This window comes from Suncus etruscus, chromosome 16 (genome assembly GCF_024139225.1).
Source record: "Suncus etruscus isolate mSunEtr1 chromosome 16, mSunEtr1.pri.cur, whole genome shotgun sequence".
Lineage (NCBI taxonomy): Eukaryota > Metazoa > Chordata > Mammalia > Eulipotyphla > Soricidae > Suncus > Suncus etruscus.
Genome location: NC_064863.1, coordinates 79,211,007 through 79,221,692, shown reverse-complemented (window position 1 = coordinate 79,221,692; position 10,686 = coordinate 79,211,007). Strand labels below are relative to the sequence as shown.

General features: G+C 35.9%; 1 non-coding gene across 1 annotated transcript; it reads left to right on the top strand.

Annotated features, from left to right (window-relative positions):
• The first annotated feature begins 10,038 nt into the window (after nt 1-10,038).
• LOC126032982 (U6 spliceosomal RNA) lies at nt 10,039-10,145 on the top strand. The gene has a single exon (XR_007504140.1). It is a non-coding gene; the product is annotated as a U6 spliceosomal RNA (small nuclear RNA).
• The last annotated feature ends 541 nt before the right edge of the window (nt 10,146-10,686 follow it).

The following is a 10,686-nucleotide window of genomic DNA, read 5'->3' as shown; positions in this document are numbered from 1 at the left end:
GTCTTTCACAGTTATATTTAAGGTTCATATTGACAGTAAATTAAAGCAATTCTCATGATCAGTGTTGACCTTTCTCTGCCACTGTTCCCAGCGGCATCCCACACCTCCACCCTTAGACCCCTGGGCTGCTAGTGTAACAGGTTCCTTTTGTGTATAGCTTGATGTAGTTTCGATCTCTTGATTCTATTGTCATTGACTTTGGTTAGGTATTTAGGTCTGGTCATTTTTTATTTACACTCAATGCTCATGAGACTGCTTTGCCCCTGGTACCATCCACTTTTTTTCTCAATTTGTAGGAAGACATAGAAATAGGAGGCAGAACAAGATGATTCATGTTTTATGGTTATGTTAAAAAAAAAAAGTGGGTGAAAGCCCCTGTCTAGAAGCTATTCATATAAATTTAAAAGAAGAAAAATAAAAATATTTAAAAAGGGGTGGCTGGTGTGGAGAGATTTTTCCCCATATGCACAGTAAGTATTGGGAAAATTAGAAAGGAAATTCATTTTGCCTAAGAGATACAGGGTGTCTCACTTTTGAACCATAACTGTCATGAGACCAACTACAGGCTTCAGACATGCTTTTATATCAAACACCAAGATCTTTATTTAGTGCCAGGTAATGTATTGCTCACTTGTGGTTATCAAAGTCAGTTCTCTGTAATTAAAGATCTTGTTTTTTACACAAATACTAGGATGAAGTCTAGGATAGAGTCTTTCTTTATAGTTCCAGATGTTCTGCTCAGTCACAGTTATTGTAGTCAATCTTCTGTATTTAGTGATCTTGTTCTTTGCACAGATCAAAGGTTGGAGTATCTTCTGATTTCATCTCGCCATTAGGTGCTGAGGTGGGGCAACCTGCCCTTAGCTCAAGTTGTTGCTGTTTTCTCATCAACAGGGTGTCATATGAACCTACTGTGGGCAAGTTGCTACCAGAGTGATATTAGGGACTCCCGCGGGTGAGTTTACTTCCTGGTGCTGCTGTAGGGGACTGTGCCAGTTCTAAGGTTGTGAACTGGGATTCGGGGTTGAACTTACCTTACATTTTTTTAGTTTTTTTTATGCTTATGTATTTTTCTCTTTTCAGGCATCCTATTCTATATTCTAAGGAGGGAATTTGGAAGGTGGTGGTGGCTGTGAGTTTCTGAGATAAAGAGTCTATTCAAACAATATTTAGAGAGTAGTTTTGGTGTTAATAATTGTGTAAAGAAAATGAAGAAAGATGGATGGGATGAGAAGAACTTGATTTAGTGCAGCCAAACAAAGTTTTTAGCTTGATAAGGAGGTCCTACAAGAAGCATTGGAACTGAGATGGCTTTTCAAAGGTTCTTGACTTCAAATGAGGAACCAAAACATTTATATGTCCCCATGAAGCAGTCTTTATCTGGGGATTTGAACCAAATCCAGAATCACAGAAATTTGATCAGAAGAGAGGGAAAAAGCCAATTCATTCTGAAGAGGTCTTGGTGGTTCCTATACACTCAGACTATAAGACACAACTGTTTAGAGTCTGGAGAGAGAGTACAGTGGTGGGACACTTGAACTGTGTGTGGCTGACTTCAGGTTAATGCCTATCATCTCATATAGTCCCATGTGCTGGCCAGAAGTGATTCCTGAGTGCAGAGATAGTAATAAATCCCTAGAATTGTTAGGAGTGACCAAAACATCAAAACAAAACAAGACATACTGGTTAAATTGAGACTTTTAGCAAAGAATGCTAGACACTTTCTAAGAGACTTAGGAACTTTCACTAAGAGACATAGAGACTTCCACAAAGGACTTTAGATAAAAATTAAATGTATGATATGAAAACCTTTGTAAAAAAAAAAAAAGGAAGGGACTGATTTGGGCAAGAATAAGAGCTAAATATACAGTGGGAATAAAAAGAATTTGGTGATAGAGTTAAATATATCACTCACTAGGATCAGTGTAATTAAAAATTCAATTAAGGAAAAAATACAACTTACTGAACTTAAAAACAAATAACTGTAGAATGCCTGTCTCGAATACAGGCAGAAGATGGGAAGGGGATCGGGTAATGTTACACTGGTGAAGGGGGATGTTCTTGTTATGACTGTAACCCAACTATGATCATGTTACTTAAAAAATATATTTCAAACAAATTCTCAAGGCAATGGAAGCAAAAAAGATTTTAAATACACGGTTGCCAGTGATTGATGTTGATTTACTACAGACCTCCCTCAATTCCACTTTTCCCACCAACTCTTTAGATTTATTTCATATACATGTTTTGCATCCAATGTGCATTTTAGTGGAGATTAAGAGATGAGTTTAGAATTCAAGTAAGGGAGTACATGGGACTTAGGTGATAGTACAGTGGGTGGGGAAATTGCTTTCCGTGCAGTTAACCTAGTTTTAAATACCTGTCACCCCAAATGATCTCACCAGCTCCGCAAGAAGTGAGCCCTAAGAGCATAGCCAAGAGTAAACCCTGAACACTTCTGGGTGTGGCCAAACAAATAACAACAAAAAGCATCAGTGAGCATGATGTGTGTGCCAATGGCCATAGAAACTGTAATTAGTAATTCATATAAAAACTTGAGACTTAAAAAACGCTCTTAGCAAATATTTGTATTTTTATTTTATTATTTTTAGATATTTTTCTTATATTTGGATTTTTAAAATTTTCCTTAACTGAATAGTCATGAGATACAAAGTTCCAAAGCTGTGATTGAGTTTTAGTTATAGGATGTATAAAATCCTTCATCGGTACATATTTCCCACCACCAATGTCTTCATTTTTCCCCCTGCCCTCCTGACTGCCTGCCTCTTTGGAAGATATTTTTCTTCTATCTCTTTCTTTTTTCTTTTAGACACAGTAGTTTTAAATATTGTTATAAAAGGAGTAGCATGCATAACACTTTAATATCACATGCATATTCTTTCATCAGCCTATTCTTATTTAGGGTGATCATTTCCAACTGTTATTGTCATAGATGTTTTTTCTCTTTCCTAATTGCACTCCTCCATTATTTCTGGCATGTTTCCTACCAAGGGACTGGTCCTCCTGACCCTCATTTCTACTATCTCTAGATATTTTTTACCATACTATCTTTTTTAATATTGTATTTTAAATGAATATTAACAGTACAATCATTTTATATCTATTCCTCTCCATTGTTTTGGGGGTCACACCCGGCAGCGCCCAGGAATTTACTCCTGGTTCTGCATTCAGAAATCTCTCCTGGCAGGCTCAGTGGATCATAAGGGATGCCGGGATTTGAACCGGGGAAATTCCTGTGTTGGCTGCGGGCAAGACCTTACCACTGTGCTATCACTCTGGCCCCTATCCCTCTCCTTTTGATTCATTTTGCTCAGCAGAATACTTTTCATATTCATTCATGTATAAACAAATTATATGACTTTATTTTTCTAACAGCTTAGCAAATATTCTTATGTGAAATTATCATAAATATTAGCAAGTTATATATATACAATGTATATAATATAATATATAAATTAATTTAAATATTTTAGTGGGATACTCTATTGTTACTAGAATCAAATTTCTTTGTGTGACTAGCTAATTGCATGACATTTATATAACTAGATAAACTTATAGTGGCATTATAAGGCAAAGTTTATTTAAATTGACTTAAAATTAATATATAGTCTTTATGTATAAAGTTATATTTAAATCCCCCCCAATTTTTTGGGGGGTTTGGTTTTTTGGCCACACCTGGTGACGCTTAGGGGTTACTCCTGGCTATGCGCTCAGAAATCGCTTCTGGCTTGGGGGACAGTATGAAAGGCCGAGAGATTGAATTGCGGTCCATCCTAGACTTGCGCACTCAAGGCAGAGATGCCTTATCACTTTGCACCACTGCTTCGGCCCCCAAATCTAAAAAAATTTGTTTGAAAATAATATAACAAGCAAGACACTTGGCTGGCACTCAGTCATAAGCATTGCATATGGGTCACCTTAGTCTTGCCAGAAAGAAGCCTGATCAGAGAACCAGGAGGAAGCCCTGAACACTGCTGGGTGTGTTCCATAACTAAGCAAAAAGAAATAAATAATAAATATAAATAATTAATCACAGACTTTCTATGTTAAGAGGGTACACACTTAACCTTTTTAACTCTTTTTTCAAGGAGTCATTAGTAATAGACATTTGATGTTCGTCTTGAAAACACCTTTTTCATTCTTAAGCATTCACTACTTCTTTACTTCAGAGAGATATATAGTCCTTTAATATTTTTCATTGTGTATTAAAAGTGCTTCTAGTCTTTTATCTCTATGTTCATGGACTTTCTATCTTTGTGACTTTGTTCTTCTGAAGCTCATAAAAATCAGGTCAACACAAATAACAATAGATCAGTTTTATACCACCAAACAAGTTTCACAAAGGAAGATAACTACACATGGTTTAGGAAGGTCCTATCTGTACAATTAGAGCAATCCCAGGTAGATTCTAGCTTTACAAAAGCTTCAATCTTCAATTTCCCAGAGTATCAACTGTGCATGCCTTCTAGTCATATTTTCAGTAATAAATCCTGAGACAAAGACTTTCCATTGGGCAGAATCAAACACAAGGACACCTTTGTCTTTCTCTTTAACAAGCAAGACACTCTACTTTCTTTGCTTGTAGATCTCCAAGTTGTTCAGTGTCACTGGGGTGTTTAAAATCCTTCCACCTGCCAAAGTACTCAGCATTAAGTTCGGTAAATCTCTGGAACAATTGCTTCCTTCTAAAATCCTGTTCATGACACTTCAGTCTTTCAAAAATAATCTTAGCTCTGGCTATATTTAAATGATTTATCCAATGTTATTTTCTATTACTTATTTCATGCAGTACAGGCATATTATTCTGTCTCAGAGAATGTGCATTTTGGAAAGGATGTATTATACCAATAAAGCATAGCCACTGAGAGTTATTTCTGAAAAATTTGATCTTATTTACACCCTTTCAATTTATTTGGTGGAAATTTCCAAATGCAATGTGTTCTTTAATTTGTTATTTTCTAAATTTGTTATTTTTAATAGCTATTTTACTTACATTATATACTTACATTGTGCTGTGCATTGTGGTCTTCATTTCTCTAAGCTGAAGTCATGTTCTTTATAATCTGTTTCAAATGTTTATGTTTTAATGATGCATCATTTATTTTTTTATTTTTTTTATTTTTTGGGTGAAGAGTGTTAATACAGTGGGAAGTATGGATGGGAATGAGGGATGAGGGGGTAGTTGGATTTCCAAAGGGGGGAAAGGGGAAGGTATATGATGCATCATTTTTAAAGGTAATATCCTGTTTTAATCACTTCTGTTTTCCCCTCACTCTTTTTTTAAAATTTTTTCTTTTAGATTTACCTTCCTGAACTGTGATCCTGCTGGGCAATTGCCTGTTACTAAACCCATCACTAGTTCTCCTGAGAATAGCCTGTCAAAATAGTCTGTTTGGCTGTTGGTTACTATACCAGCAGGTGGTGTGTAACTGATAACTACTTGAGCAGAAACGTATTAAATTGATATATGACCAGATTATTCACCTAAACAACTGACTCTAGGAGATAATGTTAGCCATAGGAAAGAGAAAAATTTTATTTGAACAAAAAGCATATTTAGCAGTGACATCATATTAAAATGGTAAAATGACAAAAGATGAGTTCAAACACCAATGATTTTATTGTCCAAGATTTACATTGTCTCATGAAATAATTGAGCTTTTATATTTAAACTACAATTTGATAATTTTGTATATAAAGCTATATGTTTCTGGTTCTCTATTCTTTACTAAAATCAACAAAACTCAACAATAAAAACGTTTAGTAGAAAATATATAAGTATAAAAACTGTACTTGTGGGGCCAGAGAGATAGCACAGCTGTAGGGCATTTGTCTTGCATGCAGAAGGATAGTGGTACAAATCCCGGCATCCCATATGGTCCCCCAAGCCTGCCAGGGGCGATTTCTGAGCTTAGAGACAGGATTAGCCCCTGAGCACTGCTGAGTATGACCCAAAACAAACAAACAAAAAGAAACTGTACTTGTGTAACATCATTCTGGTTATGTTGCTTGTTTTAGTTTTGGGGTCAGGCCTAGCAGCACCCAGGCATTACTCTGGGTCTTTGGCTCAGAAATCCTCCTGGCAGGCCATACCTGATAGTCTGCCCCATGGGACCAGTCAAGTTTTTGTCTGAGGGAGAACAGGGAAACTCCTGTCCTAAACCCTGCCACTAAATGTGAACCAGAGTGGGAAGAAATTGGGAATCTCCTTCATTCCCATCATTACTCCTTTTCAATATTACAGAGATGCAATAGTTAGCAATTTTTAACATATGTAATTAGCTTGCTTGTTTAGTAAAATAACCTCTAAGAAAATATAACTTGAGCCACTTTTTATACAAACAGTTCAATAGATCACATTTTTAAATACCATGATACTCCAGCATTTCAAACCACTAAATGCAAAGATCAATGGGGAAGCTAAGGAAGACTCCAATATTTGGGATATGGAGAAAATTCCTGAAAGATTTTCAAGTTCATGCAAACACCTGAGCTATATAAATGAGCACCTAAGATCCATACTTAATGTTTTAGCAATGGAAATCAAGGACTCACTACCCTTTGTAATTAGGAAATATGTAGAAAAATAGTTCAGCCAGCTCAAAGAAGAACTCTTTCAGATAATAAGAGAATCCATACAAATGGAACTGAAGGAACTAAAAACATGTTAGCAAGCTATAATAGTAGAACTACACAGGCAGAGAATTACATAGAAAAACTTGAAGGCAAATTACAAGCCATCTGGAATAAAGAAGTCAAAACAAAAAAGGACAAAAACTGGAAGAAAATGTAAGGTACTTAATGAGAAAAGACAAAAGAAATAATCTCTGAATTACAGGAATATTAGAAAGGGAAGACAATGGGAAAGGGGAAGAACAAGTAGTGAGGGAGATAATAGCAGAGAACTTCCATATCTTTGGGAAAGAGATTGCTCTACAAATACAAGAGACAAAAAGTGAATATTAATACAGATCTTAACAGAACAATATCAAATAATAATAGTAATCCAAATGGCAAAAAATACAAAGAGAGATAGACTCTTTAAAGCTGGAAGGGAGAAGAAAAATCTCAGGCATAAAGGAAAAAACAAAAGAATCAAACCACATCTTCCATTTGAAACAATCCAGGCAGGAAAAGAGTGGAATGACATATTCAAACTACTGAATGAAAGAAACTTTCAACCTAGAGTCTACTACCCAGCAAAACTCTCATCTACCTGGGAGGGAGAATTGAAAAACATTTCAGACAGAAAGGACTTGCAATATTCAGGCTAACAAACCAACCCTTTACACAAACCAACTCTCCATTTTTAACAAAAACAACCCACACAATATAGTGGCACAGCAGCCTATTTTGTGAATAGTTTACTTAATTGTCAATGGACTAAACACTTTCATCAAAGGACACAGAGTAGAGGGTTGAATTAGGGAAATAACCCTAACTAGCAAGACATAACAGCCCTAAATGAGAAACTAGAAGTATTAGAACTAATACATGTATGCAAGGCCTTCATCCACAGAAAGAGGAATGCACATTATTCATAAATGCACATGAAATATTCTCTAGGATAGACTACATTATAGGACACAAGTATAACCTACATAAAGTACCAAATATAAGAATTATACCAACTACCCTATCAGACCACAATGCCACAGAGATCAAGATTGACTATAAAAAGAAGATGTGCAGAAAATCTAACACCTGGAGACTAAATAACATGATGCTCAACAACAGCTGGATCAAAGAGGAAATAAAATGAGAAATAAAGAGATTTCTTGAAACTAATTATAATGAAAAAACAAATTCCCTAAATCTATGAGGCACAACAAAAGCAGTAGAAGAAAACTCATAGCAATACAGGCCTTCATTAGGAAAAAGAAAAATACAAAATCAACAACTTAAAGAAGACCTTAAACATCTAGAAAACCAACAGCAAAAGAACAAAAACACAAGCAGAAGAAAAGAAATAATAAAATCAGATCAGAAATCATCAATATAGAAACAAAGAAAATGGGGCCGGAGAGGTGGCACTAGAGGTAAGTTGTCTTCCTTGTAAGTGCTAGTGTAGAACGGAACCTGGTTCGATCCCCTGGCGTCCCATATGGTTCCCCCAAGCCAGGAGTGATTTCTGAATGCATAGCCAGGAGTAACCCCTGAGCGTCAAATGGGTGTGGCCCCCTCCAAAAAAAAAAAAAAAGAAACAAAGAAAACAAAAATAACTAACGAGACCAGGAGATGGTTTTTGAAAAAACAAACAAACAAACAAGTTAGACAAACCACTGGCATAAATCACAAGGAATTAAAAGGAAAATATGCAAATAATTTGAATCAGAAAAGTCTTTGGTTCTGAGTTAATGTTAGCACCATGTTATAGGGATTGTTTAGCTTGTTATTTTTGCCCCCAATGCATCAGTAGAATCATGTAGCATTGTTCTTTTTTGTTTAGGTACATTAAAATGGGAAAATATTACATGTGGAAACAAGTTCTTATCTAATAGAGTTAGTAACTCATAATTTTTATAGTGCAGTGGAGCCTTTCACACTGAGCATTTGTCATGTTTTGGCTCAGGCTGCAGATGATTGGACAATGGTCATTCACTCCTGAACCATGGGTCCAATCTATGGAATCAGCATGGTTTTCTACACTAGCCCCAGAAACTGGGCTTCTACCAAAGAAGGCCCTAATGCTACCCTGGCACCAACTTACTACAGAGTGGGTTCATATGATATTCTGATAACTTGGAAACAATAACAACTTGCTTTCAATAAAGGGTTCCCTGTATTGCCACATAATAATGAGATGAAACAAGAAGATGCTCCATGACACCCTGACTTTAACATAAGATCTATGAAAAACCAGGGTCTCTATCTACATAAACCTGACAGTGACAACTGTGATTGAGTAGAACTTTTACTGCAACCACAAAGAAAGACTTTAGTGTTAGACAACTTAGTGTGCCTGAAGCCTGTAGTTGGTTTTATGATAGAATGGTTTCCCTGTTTCTAAGCCAAAAGTTTTTCCTTTCTGTTTTCCACAACTTTTCTTGTGCCTATGCACAGCAAAGCAACAACAAAAACAACAAAAAGCAACCAAACGAAAACCTGCCATACACACACCTTTTTATCCTTTTGATTTCTTTTTTTATATTAAATTTCTCTTCTTTTAAATAGGAGTTTCCACCTTTTTCATAGTACCTTGGGACATAGATTACTTTGTTTTACCACATATTTCTGCATTTTCTATAAATTTCTTAGTTTCTATAAAACTAAGAAGCAGTGGCTCAGTGACAGGGTGTTTGCCTTGAACATGGCTGACTTAGGACAGACCATGGTTCAATCTTCAGGCATCCCATATGGTCCTCTAAGCCAGAACTGATTTCTGAGCACATAGCCAGAAGTATCTCCTGAGCATCACCAGGTTGTCCCAAAAACCAAACAAAAAAAATAAAAATAAAAATAAAAAACTAAGAAGAAAGGAAAAAAGAAACATTAGGGGCCAGGGGTCAATTATCAGGTGCAGGGCCGGGCGGTGGCACTAAAGGTAAGGTGCCTGCCTTGCCTGCGCTAGCCTTGGACGGACCGCGGTTCGATCCCCCGGTGTCCCATATGGTCCCCCAAGCCAGGAGCAACTTCTGAGCGCATAGCCAGGAGTAACCCCTGAGCATTACAGGGTGTGGCCCAAAAATCAAAACAAAACAAAACAAAACAAAAAAACCAATTATCAGGTGCATTGATGGAGAAAAAATAAGGATAGACTAAATATCCAAACCAAAATCAATGACAATATAATCAAGACAACTAAACTTTAACAATATAAACTTAAATGGGTCTGTTATACTAGAAGGCCAGGGGTCAAAGGGTGGTGGTATAAGATTCACTCTGATTTCATTGGTGGAGAGAGCTCAATAGTGGTGGTGGGAATGGCCCTGACTCATGTATAGTTTAAATTCAACATTGAAGAACTTCAATGTGGATTCCAATGGTTTTAATAATATAAAATAAATAAAAGAATTTGTGCTCGCTTCAGCAGCACATATACTAAAATTGGAATGATACAGAGAAGATTAGCATGGCCCCTGCACAAGGATGACATTCAAATTTGTGAAGCGTTCCATATTAAAAAAAAAATAAAAGAATTTACTTTTATTAGTCACAATCTTTTGCATTTCTTTGCCTCTAAATAAACAACTATGTACAAAAAAATCTTTCTGGCAGGTTCTGAGGAACCTGGTCTGACTGTACTATCACTCTGGCCTCTTAATCTGGTTTTAATAAAACCAGTTTTGACAGTATTTTGATAAATGTTCCATGTTTGTATCTTCACAAAGCCAGAAACATATAAACATAATTAAAAAGGAATTAAAATTGGACAAAAGATTTAAGGAATTTTATATATAAAAGAAAACTTTTTAAATTATGTATTCCTTTATAGGACCAATAATTATATTTACTTCCAGAAACATAGAGTTGAAAAACAACAAAAGCAGATAAGATGGTTTAGGAAGTGAATTCCTACCTTGCAAACAAAGGTTCTGAGTTCTATGACCTGTGCTACTACAAGAACGTGCCACAACCAAGTTGTTGCCCAAGAAACAGTTCACAGAAATGAATGTGAGTGGTGGAAGGAATACAGAAAGTAAAAAAATATATATATTTTTAAGA